The sequence below is a fragment of the Somniosus microcephalus genome, unplaced genomic scaffold (assembly GCF_052327205.1).
Source record: "Somniosus microcephalus isolate GS21.2 unplaced genomic scaffold, FLI_Smic_1.0 unresolved_chr1, whole genome shotgun sequence".
NCBI lineage: Eukaryota > Metazoa > Chordata > Chondrichthyes > Squaliformes > Somniosidae > Somniosus > Somniosus microcephalus.
In genome coordinates, this window is record NW_028225179.1 from 54,948,782 (window position 1) to 54,965,952 (window position 17,171).

A 17,171-nucleotide genomic window follows, 5' to 3' on the forward strand; every position below is an offset into this window, starting at 1 on the left:
CCTGGTGTACTTTGTAGTTTTGGTCTCCTTACCTAAGGATGCATATACTTGCCTTTGAGGGAGTGGAACGTAGGTTCACTAGACTGGTTCCTGGGATGGTGGGGATTGTCCTATGAGGAGAGATTGAGCAGACTAGGCCTACGATCTCGAGTTTAGAAGAATGAGAGGTGATCTCATTGAATCATAGAAAATTCTTAAGCAGCTTGACAGGATAGATGCAGGGTGGTTGTATCCCCTGGCTGGGGACTTCAGATCTAGTGGTCACTGTCTCAGAATAAAGGGTCAGACATTTAGGACTGAAATGAGAAATTTCTTCAAAGGGTTGTGAATGTTTGGAATTCTCTACCCCGGGGGACTGTGGCAGTTCATTCGTTGAGTATATTCCAGGCAGAGATCAATAGACTTTTGGCCTCTGAGGGAATCATGGGATATGGGGATAGTGCGGGAAGGTGGAGTTGAGGCAGATGATCAGCCATGACATTATTGAATGGCGGGTCAGGCTTGAAGGGCCAAGTGGCCCACTCCTGCTCCTATTTCTGATTTTTTAAAATCTAGAATGGGAAGCATGGGTTCAGCAGTTATAGGATCCAGGCAGAGAACAAGGAGCAGATCAATCACAGAATCACACAGAAACCCGACAGTGCAGATAGAGGCCATTTCAGCCTATCCCGACACATATCCCACCCAATCCCCATAACCCCTACACCAACACATATCCCACCCTATCCCTGTAACCCCACGTATTTAATCCCCCTAACACTAAGGGTCAATTTATCATAGCCAATCAACCTAACCAGCACATCTTTGGACTGTGGGAGGAAACCAGAGCACCCGGAGAAAACCCACGCAAACACGGGGAGAATGTGCAAACTCCACACAGACAGTCGCCCGATGCCGGATTCGAACCCGGGTCTCATGGTGCTGTGAGGCAACAGTGCTAACCACTATGCCACCGTGCTTTTCAGCTGATGTGGATTTCAGCACAGTGATGATGTAGGGGGAGGGAGCTTAAAAGCAGCAACAGCAGCAGAATCCAACCCTGCAGTCACTTGTTAAGTCACTGATGTTTCTGCTGGTGGGATGATGGAGTGAACCTCTTCCCACACACGGAGCAGGTGAACGGACTCTCCCCAGTGTGAGCTCGCTGGTGTTTCTGCAGGTGGGATGATAGAGTGAATCCCTTCCCACACACGGAGCAGGTGAACGGTCTGTCCCCAGTGTGAGTGCGCCGATGCATTTCCAGCTCAGATGGGTAATTGAATCACTTCCCACTGTCTCCACATTTCCACAGTTTCTCCATGGAGCGGGTGTCTCTCCAGGATGGATGATCGGTTTATGCCTCGTTCACACACCGAACAAGTGTACTGTTTCTCCCCGCTGTGAACGGTGCGATGATTTTCAGGCCGTCTAACTGTGTACATGGCCATCCTGTGGGGTCGGTGCCCTCCCTGCCCCTGGTGCCAGGTTACTGACGTCACACAGCCGCCGTTGCTGGGCTGTTGACGTCACAAAGCCCGCGTTGCCAGGTTACATGATGTCACTGCCGCTGAGGCGGCTTAACGGCCGCGGGATTCAAATCCAGAGCAGCGCGACCCCGCCTCCGACTGCGAAAATGGGTGGGGCGTGTGTCGCTGCGACGGGCCCGATTGGTGGCTGTGCTGTCAATCAGCAGTCTTCAGCCAATAGAAGGGGCGGATAACGCTGATGCTGAGCGCATTCTGAGGCCGCACTGCGCATGTCCTGGGTCCCCGGATGAAGGCGGTTATTGAAGGAAAACAAAATGGGGGAAAGTGAATCGGTGAATCCGAGAGAGCGAAGCCGGAATGGATTGGCTGGAGGATCGTCACCGCCTGGACCCGCGGCCTTGGGGGCTGAGCCACTGCGGTCGCAGTCGGGGAGGGGGTAAGTGGGGCTGAGAGTGAGCCGGACCCTCATCCTCACTAATGTGCGGGGCCCAGACTCAGCCCCCAGACTCCAGCTGGGACTGAAGCAGAGTTTGATCGAGGCTCAGCACAGCGGCCGGCCTCTTGTCCTCTCCACCTGCCCGCCCCGGGAGTGTTTGATGGGACAGTTCTACACTGTACAGTGTACCCTCTCCCTGTCTCTGTCTCTCTCTCTCTCACTCCCCCTGTCTCTCTCTCCCCCCTCTGTCTCTGTAATTGAAGCAGATTGGTTATTTCGTAAAATTATCTGAAATTTTAGTGCAATTGACAAGCGATTCTTGCTGATCTGCGCGTATTTCCATATAGGACACAGATGGTTTGGGGGAGCAGAGCTCTGTCATGTTGAAATAATGCTAAACAGGTTATAAGAACATAAGAAGTAGGAGCAGGAGTAGGGCATAAGGCCCCTCGGGCCCGCTCCGCCATTCAATAGGATCATGGCTGATCCGAACCTAGACTCACATCCACTTCACTGCCCGCTCCCCGTAACCCCTAATTCCCTTATCAGCTAGGAAACTATCTCCATTTTAAATTCATTTAATTTCGCAGCTTCCACAGCGCTCTGAGGTAGCAAATTCCATAGATTTACTACCCTCTGAGTGAAGAAGTTTCTCCTCATCTCAGTTTTGAAAGGGCAGCCCCTTATTCTAAGATTATGCCCCCTAGTTCTAGTCTCACCCATCAGTGGAAACATCCTCACCGCATCCACCCGATCAAGCCCCCTCACAATCTTATATGTTTCGATAAGATCGCCTCTCATTCATCTGAATTCCAATGAGTAGAGGTCAACCTTTCCTCATAAGTCAACCCCCTCATCTCCGGAATCAACCGAGTGAACCTTCTCTGAACTGCCTCGAGAGCAAGTATATCTTTTCTTAAATATGGAAACGAAAACTGTACGCAGTATTCCAGGTGTGGCCTCACCAGTACCCTGTATAACTGAAGCAAGACTTCCCTGCTTTTATACTCCATCCCCCTTGCAATGAAAGTCAAGATTCCATTGGCCTTCCTGATCACCTGTTGTACCTGCATACTAACCTTATTTGTTTCATGCACCAGGACCCCCAGATCCCTTTGTACTGTAGCACTTTGCAGTTTCTCTCCATTTAGATAATAACTTGCTCTTTGATTTTTTCTGCCAAAGTATAACTTCACACTTTCCAACATTATATTGCATCTGCCAAATTTCTGCCCACTCACTTCGCCTGTCTATGTCCTTTTGCAGGTTTTTTATGTCCTCCTCACTCACTGCTTTCCCTCCCATCTTTGTATCGTCAGCAAACTTGGATATGTTGCACTTGGTCCCTTCCTCCAAGTCGTTAATATAGATTGTAAAGAGTTGGGGTCCCAGCACTGACCCCTGCGGAACACCACTAGTTACTGATTGCCAACATGAGAATGAACCATTTATCCCAACTCTCTGTTTTCTGTTAGATAGCCAATCTTCCACCCATGCCAGTAAATTGCCCCCAATCCCGTGATTTTTTATCTTGTGCAGTAATCTTTTGTGTGGCACCTTGCCGAATGCCTTTTAGAAGTCCAAATACACTACATCCACTGGTTCCCCTTTATCCACCCTGTTTATTACGTCCTCAAAGAATTCGAGCAAATTTGTCAAACATGACTTCCCCTTCATAAAACCATGCTGACTCTGTCCGATTAAATTGTGCTTATCCAAATGTCCTGTTACTGCTTCCTTAATAATGGACTCCAACATTTTACCAACCACAGATGTTAGACTAACTGGTCTATAGTTTCCAGCCTTTTGTCTACCACTCTATTTAAATAAGGGCATTACATTAGCAGTTTTCCAATCTGCTGGGACCTTTCCTGAATCCAGGGAGTTTTGGAAAATTACCACCAATGCATCCGCAATCCCTACCGCTACTTCTCTCAAGACCCTAGGTTGCAAGCCATCAGGTCCAGGGGATTTATCCACCTTTAGTCCCATTATCTTACCGAGTACCACCTCCTTAGTGATTTTAATCGTGTTTAGCTCCTCCCTCCCCCCTATAGCCCCCTGTTTGTCCAGTGTTGGGATATTTTTAGTGCTCTCTACTGTAAAGACTGATACAAAATATTTGTTCAGCGTTTTTGCCATCTCCATGTTCCCCACCACTAATTTCCCAGTCTCGTCCTCTAAGGGACCAACATTCACTTTAGCCAGCATTTTTTCTTTTTATATAACTGTAGAAACTCTTGCTATCTGTTTTTATATTTTTTGCTAGTGTTGAAGATAATTTTGGAGCAAAGGCTCTTGCAAAGACTGTCGGGATACTTGACAGTAAAACTGGCTAACACTGGGCCTTGAGCTCGCACGTACTCTGGGATGAGGTAGTGCCAGCTGCATTTTTGTTATTGTACTTTTGTGGTTATCTTGCAAGGACAGACAGTCTGGTAAATTGTTTTACTTCTGCTTATCCTGTCTCGCGGTCAAAGGTCCCAAGAAGCTTTAGCCCTGTTGCACATTGCTTAGAATAGCCCCCATTATAGATATCATGGGGTATCGCTGTGATTATGTAATCAATTGCCCAACTGTTTTGACTCCTTTATAAAGGTAGGAGCATTTAGAGTGTAAAACGAGAAGTCCGGCGGTTGCACAAGGGTGCATAGCAGCTTCTCCCGGAGCTCTGTAATAAAGGTGTACTCTCACATTTCAATTCTAAACCACAGTCATATGAGTCTTATTACTCTATCAAGCTGAAGTTGCGTATACGTCGACCTTGTATATCACTTGGTCCGTTCAGGCTCCAATTCAACGATAACAAATTGGCGCTGCGAGCAGGGTCACCGGGCACTAGTCACCCTGATCAAGTGAACATACGCTCGAGTGATCCAAAGAACAAAGTAAGTGATGAATCGGAATGTGAGAAAACACTAGGGGATACTGACCCTTGGGTGTTGCATCTAATGTATTTTTTGTCCCAGGAAGAGACTTAGGTAGAAACCTAGGGTGAGCTTGGGAACCCGGTAAAGGAGTCCGGACAGACTTTACCACGGGCACGTGACGGAACTTCTAGAGAAAGGTAAAGGAATTTCGAAGATCGTGGGTTGAGACGAACAAGGAATGTCAGGTAAGGACTTAAAGAGGGGGCCCCCGGGCTCCCTCATTAATAGTTATATGACAGATAGATGTTCGTTAATTGAGAAGATGCAGAAAGACGGGTGGGACGTATCGCAAACGTTGGAGTCACAAAGAAATTGGTTAGACAAACAAAAGAAAGCAAGGACAAAGAAAACAGGCATACTCTTAGTCCACCAGTTAGCTGGATTAATAGAACAAGTCGACAAAGTACAGGAATCAATTAAAACCAAAACAAAAGAGAATGCAGAGTTAAGAACAGGAAACGCAGAACTAAAAAAGGAGGTAGAAATTCTGGAAGGTATTAATAGAGAACAAGAAAGGTATGTAAGTGAGAAGCAAAGGGGAGGATGGGGTGGATGTGGGGAACCATGGCTCCCGCCCTATACCCCACCCAGTGCTCCTCCGGGGGAGGAGGAAGAGGAAGCAAGAATGGCACCTGTCACCTTGCGCGACCCCATAGAAGGGCAACAACGAGGAAGAGGTGATTATAGGCCAGTCACCCCGGGAGAAAAACAATTAATCATGAAAGACCTAGGGAAATTACAAACACGAAGCGCAAATACTAAATTTTGGACTGACCTAGATATGGCATGGCTTGGGCACAGTCTCCACTTGAGGGACATACATCAGCTGGTATGGGCGGCTTGTCCAGTAGAAAGGTGGTGATAAGTGGCCGAAAACCCAGGGGCAGGTAACAACGCCGTGACCGATTACAGACACAGCAGATGGACACAACAAAGCACATTAAATACCACACGGGAAGAAATGGATCCTGCCTTCCAACTATTTAAGACAGAAATACAACGAGTGCTAGGAGAGGCCCCCACTAATTGGAGTAAAATTACATCATGTAAACAACAAAAGGGCGAGGATGCTTCAGAATTTGGGGAACGATTGTTCGCCATCCATGGGGAGTCCTCCAGCCAGCCAAATGCGGTAAGGACAGACCCAGCCTTTGTCCAAGCGTTCAAAGACGGGTTGTCTCCTGCCCATCAGGCAATATTAAAGATGGGAGTAGTCACAGCCAGGGACTACGACCCACTAATAGAGTGGGCCTGTGGAGTCGATGGCTTAAAAGCTAAAGAAAAAGAGGAGAAGCAAGTGAAGCAGGAAAGAGTAGGTGCGGTAAAACAGTCTGGAGGGACTGGTACAAAGAAGGGAGCCTACCACAACAGTGGCAAGCTGGGACACTTTATTAAGGAATGTAAAGCCGGGAAGACGGAGAAGAAATGTAATTACTGTGGCAGGAAGGGCCATTTGGAAGCCACCTGTTACAGTAAGAACGGGAAACCTGAGGTGCAGATAGGTATGACTCAGGAAGAATTGAAAGGATGGCAGGAATACAAGAAGAGCAAGTGACATCCAGCGGCTCCCATAAAAAGAAATAAGGATAAAAACGGGGGAGAATTTATGTGTCTGCACTAGTCGGGGGCCGACAGTGTGAGATGCTAGTGGACACTGGAGCAGCAATATCCGTGACCAACCTCCCCCTACCAACCACACCAAAAATGATACATGTGACCGGGATTGGCGGGGAAAGGACACCCGCCTTTTTAAGTACTGCACAATTAGTCGAAATAGATAAACTCCACATCCCCATGAGATTCTATGTATGTAAAAATAATGAAGGTACAATAATGGGGAATGATTTAATGAAGGAATACAAAGTGTTAATAGACTGTGGAAAGGGGAAGTTAACATGGCCAAATATAAATGGCAGGACTGCTGACGTCGGCTGCCTCACTAATAATACCGGCAAAATTGGGATAGCCACAATAATAAAGCAAGACTGGCAATTAGACACGAACGGGTATGGAGACCTCTGCGCATCCATACCCGGGGTCTGGGCTGAAACCAAGCTAGACACAGGTAGGGTCAATATTGATCCTATCGTAGTACCTGGACCAGAACACAAGCCGCACCGCCAGTACCCTATAAAACCGGAAGCAAAAAAGGCGGTGGTTGATATTGTTATGGGATTAGTGGAACAAGGTATACTCAGAGAAACGATCAGCACCATTATTTCCCCAACGTGGCCAGTAGGAAAGCCAGATGGCAGTTTTAGACTTACTATAGATTATACAGGCCTAAACACAGTAACCCCAAAACTACATCTGATAGTCGCTAGTCCCTCGACAATATTAAACGGGTTAGCCCCCGAGCATAAAATCTTTACAGTCTTAGACATTGCTAATGGATTTTGGGCCTTACCCTTAGACCCAGAATCCCAGGAGAAATTTGCGTTTACCGTAGGAGATAAACAATATACGTGGACCCGGCTCCCACAAGGGTTTCACAACAGCCCAACTATCTTTCACCGGGCTATGAGCAACATCCTTAAGGGAGTGGGACTCCCAACAGGGAGCACCACCCTCCAGTATGTGGACGATATACTTATAGCGTCCGACACAGTGGAAGGACATAGGGAAGCTCTTTATGCTGTCCTGAAGGCATTAAAGGAAGCGGGACTGAAGGTTAGCCCCAAAAAGGCCCAGATCATGAAATCGCAGGTCCTGTATCTAGGACACCTCATTTCACAGGGAATGAAGGAAATGCCCGTAGATAGGAAAAAGGCAGTACAAGGAATGCCGAGACCCGTAACAGTGAGGGGAGTAAGAAAGGTTCTGGGACTCTTTAATTACAGCCGAAACTTTATTCCGGGATTCGCTAAAACAGCAGAACCCATACAACGATTGGTGAAGGGAGGCAAGCCTGCCCTGGAACTCATAGAGTGGGGTCCTGAGCAGGAACAAGCCTATACCCAACTCAAAAAGGAATTAATATCCGCCCCAGGACTGGGATTGCCGGATATGTGCAAGCCCTTCCACATACATTGCGATAATGGGGACGGATTCTATACCGCCGTAGTAACCCAGGAGCATGGAGATAAACGTAGACCCGTGGCATACTACTCAACCGCAGAAGTGCCAGTAGTATCGGGGCTCTCACGTTGTTTTGCCGCCTTAGATTGTGCCGCCTGGGCCGTAAAGATTAGTGAGCCCGTTATGATGACAAGAGACGTCATCCTCCACACAAAGCATACCCTGGTAGAGATGCTAAACACTGGAAAATTAAGATCAGTCTCACATTTGAGATGAGCAAAATGGGAGGCCGTCCCCCTCCCTCCAACTAAAGCAGTGACCGTTGTCAGGGATGCAGGAGAAAACCCGGCAGAAGGAGTACTAGGAACAGGGGTCTCCCACAATTGTGGAGACACAGACACTGACCTGGACGGAGGTAAGATAAAGGACACCCCACTAGCAGAGGCTGAAGAAACACTTTACATAGATGGATCCCGGAAGTACATAGACGGACAGCCCAGTACGGGATGGGCAGTGGTAAATAGCCAAATGAAAACCGTGCGATCAGGGAGGCTCGAGGGAGGCCTGTCAGCACAAGTGGCCGAACAAGTAGCATTAACAGTGGCGTTAGAAGAGTCCGAGAATAAAATTGTAAACATATATATGGACAGCCGATATGCGTTCGGAGTAGTCCACGATTACATGACCGCATGGGGCAGAAGGGGATTTATATCCACCGGGGGTAACCCCATAAAACATCAGGAAAGAATTGAAGCCCTCCTGGAAGCCAGTAATAAGCCCCAGCAGGTAGCAGTAATAAAAAATTAAAGCACACCAGAGGGAGCCAGACAGAAGCAGTCCAGACTGGGCAAATAATAAGGGAAACCACGCAGCAGACAGAGCTGCGCAGGCAGCCCTGGAACAGGAGGAAGTACAGGCTAAGAAAAAAGGCAACCAAGCAGCAGACAGAGCCGTGCAGGCAGCTCTGGAACAGGAAGAAGTTAGTGACGCACCAGTAGCTAGCGTAGATAGTCCAGGAAACGAGATAAGTATCGCAGAATTACATGAGGACACAACAGACGCTGAGAAACGTACCTGGGAAGGGCAAGGAGCCATCCAAGGGCACGACAAGGTATGGCGCCGGAACGATAAAGTAATGGCCCCCGAGTGTATTCAGAAAACCCTCCTAGAACTCCACCATGGGATGTTTCACTCAGGAAGAGAAGCGATGGCACAGACCATAGGTGAGGAGTGGTGGTGGAACGGTATGGGGAGGGATATTGCGAAATATTGCCAACGATGTCTTACGTGCGCACAGTACAACCCGGGCAGATATATTAAAATTAAATTGGGACACCAACCCAGACCTCGGGGCCCATGGGAACATCTCCAAATTGATTTCACAGGACCTCTACCCCCATCTTGTGGTAAAACGTATTGTCTGGTAATCATCGACCAATTTACTCGGTGGGTAGAGGCCTTCCCAACACGAAATTGTACTGCACTGACGGTTGCAAGGATTCTGGCTGAGGAGGTAATCCCGCGGTGGGGAATGCCTCTACAGATAGATTCTGATCAAGGAACCCACTTCACTGGAAGCGTGGCAAAAACCATATGCCAACTGATGGGAATTAAACAGAAATTCCATATCCCCTACCATCCCCAGAGTTCGGGAATGGTAGAACGAATGAACCGGACCCTTAAGAATGCATTAGCCAAGGCAATGCAGGAATCGGGAAAAACTTGGGTCGAAGTATTACCCATTATTTTGATGAAACTCCGAGCCACCAGGAACCGAACAACTGCCCTAACCCCTTATGAATTAATGACAGGACGAGCGATGCAATTACCCAAAGGCATCATAACAGGTGGGGTTGATGTAGGCCCATTAAAAGATAAATTAAGACGATACATGTTGGAACTAAGCACTCAGTTAAAGGAGATGCGTAAAGAAGTTCGAGGCCACCAAAAGGAGCGAGATGAGGAGCTAAGGCTCAATACACTCCCCGCGGTACCCCCTGCGGGAACAAAGGTTATGGTAAAGGTTTTGCCTGCACAACCAGGTTTCGCTCCAAAATGGAGCGGGCCTTATGAAGTCATAATTAATGGAGACACCTGTGCCTGTCTGGACATAAGGGGAAAGGGGGTATGGAAACACTGGACTCAACTAAAAGTTTATGGGAAAAGACCAGACTCAGGCGAACCCAAAAAGGGTGAGCCTAGTGGGATACAATGAACAAAAGGAGGGTGTGCATAGAAAATTACTAATGATAGACCCTTGTACTATTTTACAGGTCAACATCGGCTGATAAATGTATGATTCGTTGATCTGTTTGCCTGTGTGGGCGTTTGTTTTGTGGCATATTGCATCATTTGTGCTTGTGTGCTTCTACTTAAACGTGTTAATACAAGAGTGTTATCGAAAAGGCCAACAAAAGATTAAAATAACACCGGAACAACAGTATTTGATAAAGGATGAAGATGGAGACCATAATATGTTTAGTTGCGATAACATGCATTGTTACGGTTAAGACAGTGACGGGCCTAGAAGATAACTTGTTTTTCAAAACCCACATGCACTTACATGGTAACCGAACCGTGTGTTACCCAATAGCCCAGTCAGTAGAGGCCCTGTTTGTGGCCACCCCGGGTTAGAACCCCCTCCAACTATATACCGTCGACACCTCAGACCAGCCCTGTGAGGGACAGACGGGCGGATATAAAAGGAGCATCCAGGGAAGATGCGTAGAACTAATAAACTCCACAAATCCCGTTTGTAGGGGGAGGCAGGGAAAGAATGGGATCAAGTGTTCAAATAAGGAAGATTATCCCCTATGTTTTACGGGGAAGGGATGGGGATGCGCATACGCCCTGGTCCCCGAAAACGCCACCTGCGTTCAGACGCAGTGTGCCCGTCAGCACTGTCAAGTACAGAACGGCCAATTAATCAGTACCTGTAACGAACAGAGATGCCTAAACGTCACCACGGGAAGGCAATTTATCTGCGGTCAGTGCAATGGGACCCATGTTAGCTCAGAAACATGGACATACCCGTTTGATGCTTACCAATTGGTAGGATCGGGCTCAGAATCAACGGAACCGAGCAATTGGTGGTACAAGCAGTTCACGAGTGTTAGCAACACCAACGTAAAATGTTATAGGGCTAGGAAGGGATTCATGTTCCTCCTCAACAGCACCTTCAGGACAGCAACACCAACCCTCCCGATCCTCTTTGCAGTAGGAACTATAGGACCACTCACTGTTCCATGCCCCCAAAAGGGGCATATCCAGAGAAAGATATTAACACGGGCCATCGGTTAGGAGTTCTGTGCTGATTGGGAGGATCCTGTTACGCTGGGATCATCACTCAGCTACGGGTTCATTGGGGCCCTATCTTTGGGGGGAAATGCGGGGGTAATTAGTGCCAAAAATAGGAACTATATTATCTGTGGATTAACCATTTTGGGAAACAGCACATCGAAGGGATTAGACGCCATCAACTGGGAGCTGGCTGAATTAAGATTGTACACGCAGCAAACCCGTTATGCAGTAGACTATCAATTGGCCCAAAAAGGGGGAGTATGTACAATTGTGGGGGATAAATGTATAACCCATGTAAAGGATGAGTCTTACAATATCACGGAAGCCATTGATGAGATACACAAACAGCTTGACGAATTCAGACAAGGCCCCAAAAGGGGGAGTAGCTGGCTTGACTGGCTACTAGGAGGAACCTGGGGATCCTATTTAATGCATGGACTCATTATTCTTGTTGTAATAATAATTACTTGTTGCTTGATACTCGGATGTTTTAATATCTGCTTTAAAGTCATGCTGGCTCGAGTAATACCTATTGCCAGCATAATCACCGAAGAAGAATATCTGATGGGAACCCCCGAAGATGAAGAAGAGGAAGAAGACTCCGAAGCACAGGAACTAAGATCCTGGGGTCTGAGCACCTAGGCACCTAAAAACACGGGTGGCCGAAGAGCCACATGGACATGTGTACATGCAGAACACCACCAGCGTGACAGCTGTTTGAAAGGCTGCATCCAAAGATACATCTCCACCGTGGGTGATCATCTGAAGTCAGGTGTGATTCAGGATCAAAAGGAGGGATTGTTCAAGATAATTTTGGAGCAAAGACTCTTGCAAAGACTGTCGGGATACTTGACATTAAAACTGGCTAACACTGGGCCTTGAGCTCGCACGTACTCTGGGATGAGGTAGTGCCAGCTGCATTTTTGTTATTGTACTTTTGTGGTTATCTTGCAAGGACAGACAGTCTGGTAAATTGTTTTACTTCTGCTTATCATGTCTCGCGGTCAAAAGTCCCAAGAAGTTTCAGCCCTGTTGCACATTGCTTAGAATAGCCCCCCGTTATAGATATCACGGGGTATCGCTGTGATTATGTAATCAATTGCCCAACTGTTTTGACTCCTGTATAAAGGTAGGTGCATTTAGAGTGTAAAACGAGAAGTCCGGCGGTTGCACAAGGGTGCATAGCAGCATCTCCCGGAGCTCTTTAATAAAGGTGTATGCTCACATTTCAATTCTAAACCACAGTCGTATGAGTCTTATTATTCTATCAAGCTGAAGTTGGGTATACGTCGACCTTGTATATCACTTGGTCTGTTCAGGCTCCAATTCAGCGATAACACGAGTTTACTTTCATAATCTATCTTCCCTTTCTTAATTAATCTTTTAGTTATTCTTTGCTGGCATTTAAATGCTTCCCAATCTTCTATCCTCCCACTAGATTTGGCTACTTTATATGCCCTTGTTTTCAGTTGGATACATCCTTTATTACTTTACTTAGCCATGGATGGCTGTCTTTTCTTTTACGCCCCTTTTTCCTCAGTGGAATATATTTTTCTTGAAAGTTGTGAAATATCTCCTTGAATGTACACCAGTGCTCATGTACCATCTTACACCTTAATCTATTTTCCCAGTCTACTTTAGTCAACCCTGCTCTCATACCTTCATACTGTAGTCTTCTGTATTTAAGCTTAGTATGCTGGTTTGAGATACAACTCTCTCACCCTGCAACTGAATTTGGAATTCAACCATGTTATGGTCACTCATTCCAAGGGGGTCCTTTACTAGGACATTTTTTATTAATCCTGTCTCATTACACAGGACCAGATCTAAGATTGCCTGCCCCCTAGTTGGTTCAGTAACATACTGCTCAAGGAACCCATCCCTAATGCACTCTACGAACTCTTCCTCAAGGCTACCCTGCCCAATTTGATTTGTCCAGTCAATATGAAAGTTAAAATCCCCCATGATTAAAGCTGTTCCCTTATTACAAGCCCCAACTATTTCCTGATTTATACTCCGACCAATAGAGTTGCAAGTGTTAGGAGGACTATAGACTACGCCCACTAGTGACTTTTTCCCCTTATTATCCCTTATCTCCACCCAAACTGTTTCACTATCCTGATCCTTTGACCCAATATAATTTCTCACTATTGCAGAGATTCCATCCTTTATTAACATAGCCACCCCAACTCCCTTTCCTTCCTGTCTGTCCTTCCTAATTGTCAAATGCCCCTGGATGTTTCGTTCCCAGTCATGGTCACCTTGCAGCCATGTTTTTGTAATGGCCACCAGATCATACCCATGTGTAGTTATTTGTACCGTCAATTCGTCTATTTTGTTACGAATGCTGCGTGCATTCAGGTAAAGAACTTTTAAATATGTTCTGTGACAATTTATTCCTGCTTTTACCCCCTTTGCTACTTTACCTTTATCTTTATACATTCTGTCCCTTCCTGACACGCTCTGGTTTTTAATTCCCCCACTGCTACCTTGCTCTATTGCCTTTGCCGCTGATATTTTTATTTTTCACTCTCTTGAAACCTCCCCCCCACTAATTAGTTTAAAGCCCTCTCTACAGCCCTAGTTATTCGATTCTCCAGGTTTCTAGTCCCAGCACTGGCCAAGTGAAGTCCGTCCCAACGGAACAGCTCTCTCCTGTCCCAGTACTGGTGCCAGTGTCCCCAGAAGCAAAACCCATTTCTCCCACAACAGTCTTTGAGCCACACATTTAACTCTCTGATTTTATTTACCCTAGCCAAATTTGCTCGTGGCTCAGGTAGTAATCCAGAGATTATTACTCTTGTGGTTCTGCTTTTTAATTTGGCCCCTAGCTGCTCATACTTCCTCAACAGAACCTCTTTCCTAGTCCTATCTATGTCGTTGGTACCAACATGGACCACGACAACTGGATCCTCCCCCTCCCACTCAAAGTTTCTCTCCAGCCCAGATGAGATGTCCTTAACCCTGGCACCGGGCAGGCAACACAGCCTTCGGGACTCTCGCTCTCGGCTGCAAAGAACCCTATCTATCACCCTAATGTTACTATCCCCTACCATTACAACATTTCTTTTTACTCCCCCCACTTGAATGGCCCCTTGTTCCACGATGCTGTGGCCAGGTTGCTCATCCTCTCTGCAGTCCCTGTCCCCGTGCTCACAGGGAGCAAGAGCCTCGAACCTGTTGGACGAGAGCAAGGGCTGTGGCTCCTCCAAAACTACCTCCTGGATCCCCATACCTGCCTCACTCATAGTCACACCCTCTTGTCCCAGACCACGGACTACATCTGAATTAGTTAATCTAATTGGTGTGACTACTTCCTGGAATGCAGAGTCCAGGTAAATCTCCCGCTCCCTGATGTGTCGCTGTTTGAAGCTTGGACTCCAGCTCATCAACACGGAGCCGGAGTTCCTCGAGCAGCCAACACTTACTGCAAATGTGATCACTGTGAACATCAATGGTGTCCACCAGCTCCCACATTGTACAGACCGCCTAGCAGTGGAAGGAAACTATGTCAGCAAAACTATAAAAAGTGAAAAATGCATATCCTGGTCATGGGAGATTTTAACTACACCAAGTGATCTGTCAAGAAGAGGTAGGGAAAGGGGAAAAGGGAATGGAGTATTTACAGTATGTTCAGGACTACTTTCTTACTGAGTACATAAGAAGCCCAACCAGAGAGCAATCACTGACGGATCTCTCATCGGTAATGAACCAGAGCGGTTAGAGAAGTAAGCTTAGGTGAAAATCTACATTATCAATCACAACATAATAATGATTGAGGTAGGCAGGAGTAGTAATAAGATTGTGAAAAAGTTGATTTTGAGGTGATGACAATGGAATTAGGGAAGATAAACATGGAACTGAAGAGACAGACAAAGATAGAACGGCAATGGGAAATATTTAAAAAGGTGTTCAGTAGAGTTCAGGAGAATTATATTCCACTACAAAACAAGAACAAACTAGCCAATAATAAAACACCAGGGCTGAATAAAGAGATGAGGGTAAAATGGATACTGAAGAAAAATGCTGAGTACAGTGAAAATAAAGTAGAGGATGACAAAAGGTAATTGGAAGAGGCTGGGAAAGAATAAGAAAAACAATTAGGAAGGTGAAAAGGAACTGCAAAATTAAATTATCAAGGAATATCAAAAGAAATAGTAAAGTATTGTACAGGCACATAAATAATAGGAAATTCAGGATAGGGACAGAGCCACTAAAGGATCACCAGATAAACCAACAGGTAATGACAGCAAAATGGCAGAAATATTTAATACAAAAGCCTGACCTGCTGAGTATTTGCAACGCCTGACTGGCTGAGTATTTCCAGCATTTTTTGTTTCTGTTTCAGAAATATTGGATAGTTACTTTGCCTCAGTTTTTACTAGGTAGATGAAAAAGGTGAACATGACATTGGAAGGAGGGATGACAAGAGAGATCAAGATATATAAAATAGAAAGGGTGAAATAATTAATAAACAAGCAAAAGTTAGAGAATAAAACCCCAATACTAAAAGAAGCAAGGGAGAGAGGGAGCAGAGGCACCATTATATATACTCGGGAATAGTTAGTGTAATTTCCAAATTTACAGGTGACACCAAATTCTGGTGTATAGTTAATACTGAGAAGCACTGTGACGAAATGCAAGATGTTAATAAACTGACAGGTTGGCGTGTAAATGGCATTAATTTCAATATAGATAGATGAGAGATGCTGCAATTTTGGTAGGAGGAATAAGGAAACATACTCCTTGTAAAGTTAGTGTCTAAATGGGGTAGAGGAGCAAAGTGATCCAGAGGGACAGATGCACTAATCATGACATGCAAAGCAGTGAAGGTATTTTAAACATGTATAGAACCTTGGTTAGACCACACATGGAGTTCTAAAAGCTTTCCCACCACCAAGGTTAAGCTGACTGGCCTCTAATTGCCAGGTTTATCCTTCTCTCCTTGTTTGAACCAGGGTGCAAAATTTGCAATCGTCCAGTCCTTTCGCACCACCCCTGTAATCTAAGGAGGATTGGAAGATTGTGGCCAGCACCAACGCAATTTCTACCGTTACTCCCCACAGTAACCTCGGGTGCATCCCATCCGGACCAGGTGAACTATTCACTTTAATTACCGCCAGCCTGTCTGGAACCTCCTCTTTATCTATTTTATCTCATCCAGTATCCCAGCAATCTACTTGTTTACCATAACTTTGACAAATCCTTGTCCTTGGTTAACGCCGATGCAATGTACTCATTTAGTACCTCAGCCATGCCTTCTGCCTCCACCAGTAGTTTTCCATTTTGGTCCCTAATCGGCCCCACTGCTCCTCTGACGACCCTTTTTCTGTTAATATGCCTAAAGAAGACCTTTTGGATTACCGTTATGTAATTATGTGGTGAATTCTGAAAAGACATGGTACAGCACTCGAAACAATCTTCAGCAATGGGCTGGGTGTCAAAGGGTCAAAACTCCGACCTTTCACCCCTACCGATCTGAAGGTCTTGTGTAAAATGAATGTGGGGATTCCAAACACAGTCCTTACCAACGGAGAAGGTCATAGACTTAGGTAGCAGTGGGGAAATTCAAAAACAGAACATGTCAGGAAGGGACAGAAGGTATGGAGTAAAAGGTAAAGTAGTAAAAGGGGAAATAACAGGAACTAAGTGTCACAAAACATATTTGAAAGTTCTTTCTCTGACTGCACGTAGCATTCGTAACAAAATGAATGAGTTAACGGCACAAATAACAACATATGGGTATGATCTTGTGGCCATTACAGAAACATGGCTGCAGGGTGACCATGACTGGGAATTAAATATACCAGGTTATTTAACAATCAGGAAGGACAGGCAGGAAGGGAGGGGAGGTGGGGTGGCTATGTTAATAAAGGAAGGAATCACTATAATACAGAGAAATGATATTGGGTCAAAGGAGCAGGATAGTGAAACAGTTTGGGTGGAGATAAGGAATAATAAGGGGAAAAAAACATTAGTGGGCGTAGTCTATCGGCCTCCAAACAGTTGCAACTCTGTTGG

At 45.9% G+C, this 17,171-nt stretch overlaps 1 pseudogene; it reads left to right on the plus strand.

Moving 5' to 3' along the window:
- The first annotated feature begins 10,981 nt into the window (after positions 1-10,981).
- Positions 10,982-11,792, plus strand: LOC147095250 (uncharacterized; annotated as a pseudogene).
- The last annotated feature ends 5,379 nt before the right edge of the window (positions 11,793-17,171 follow it).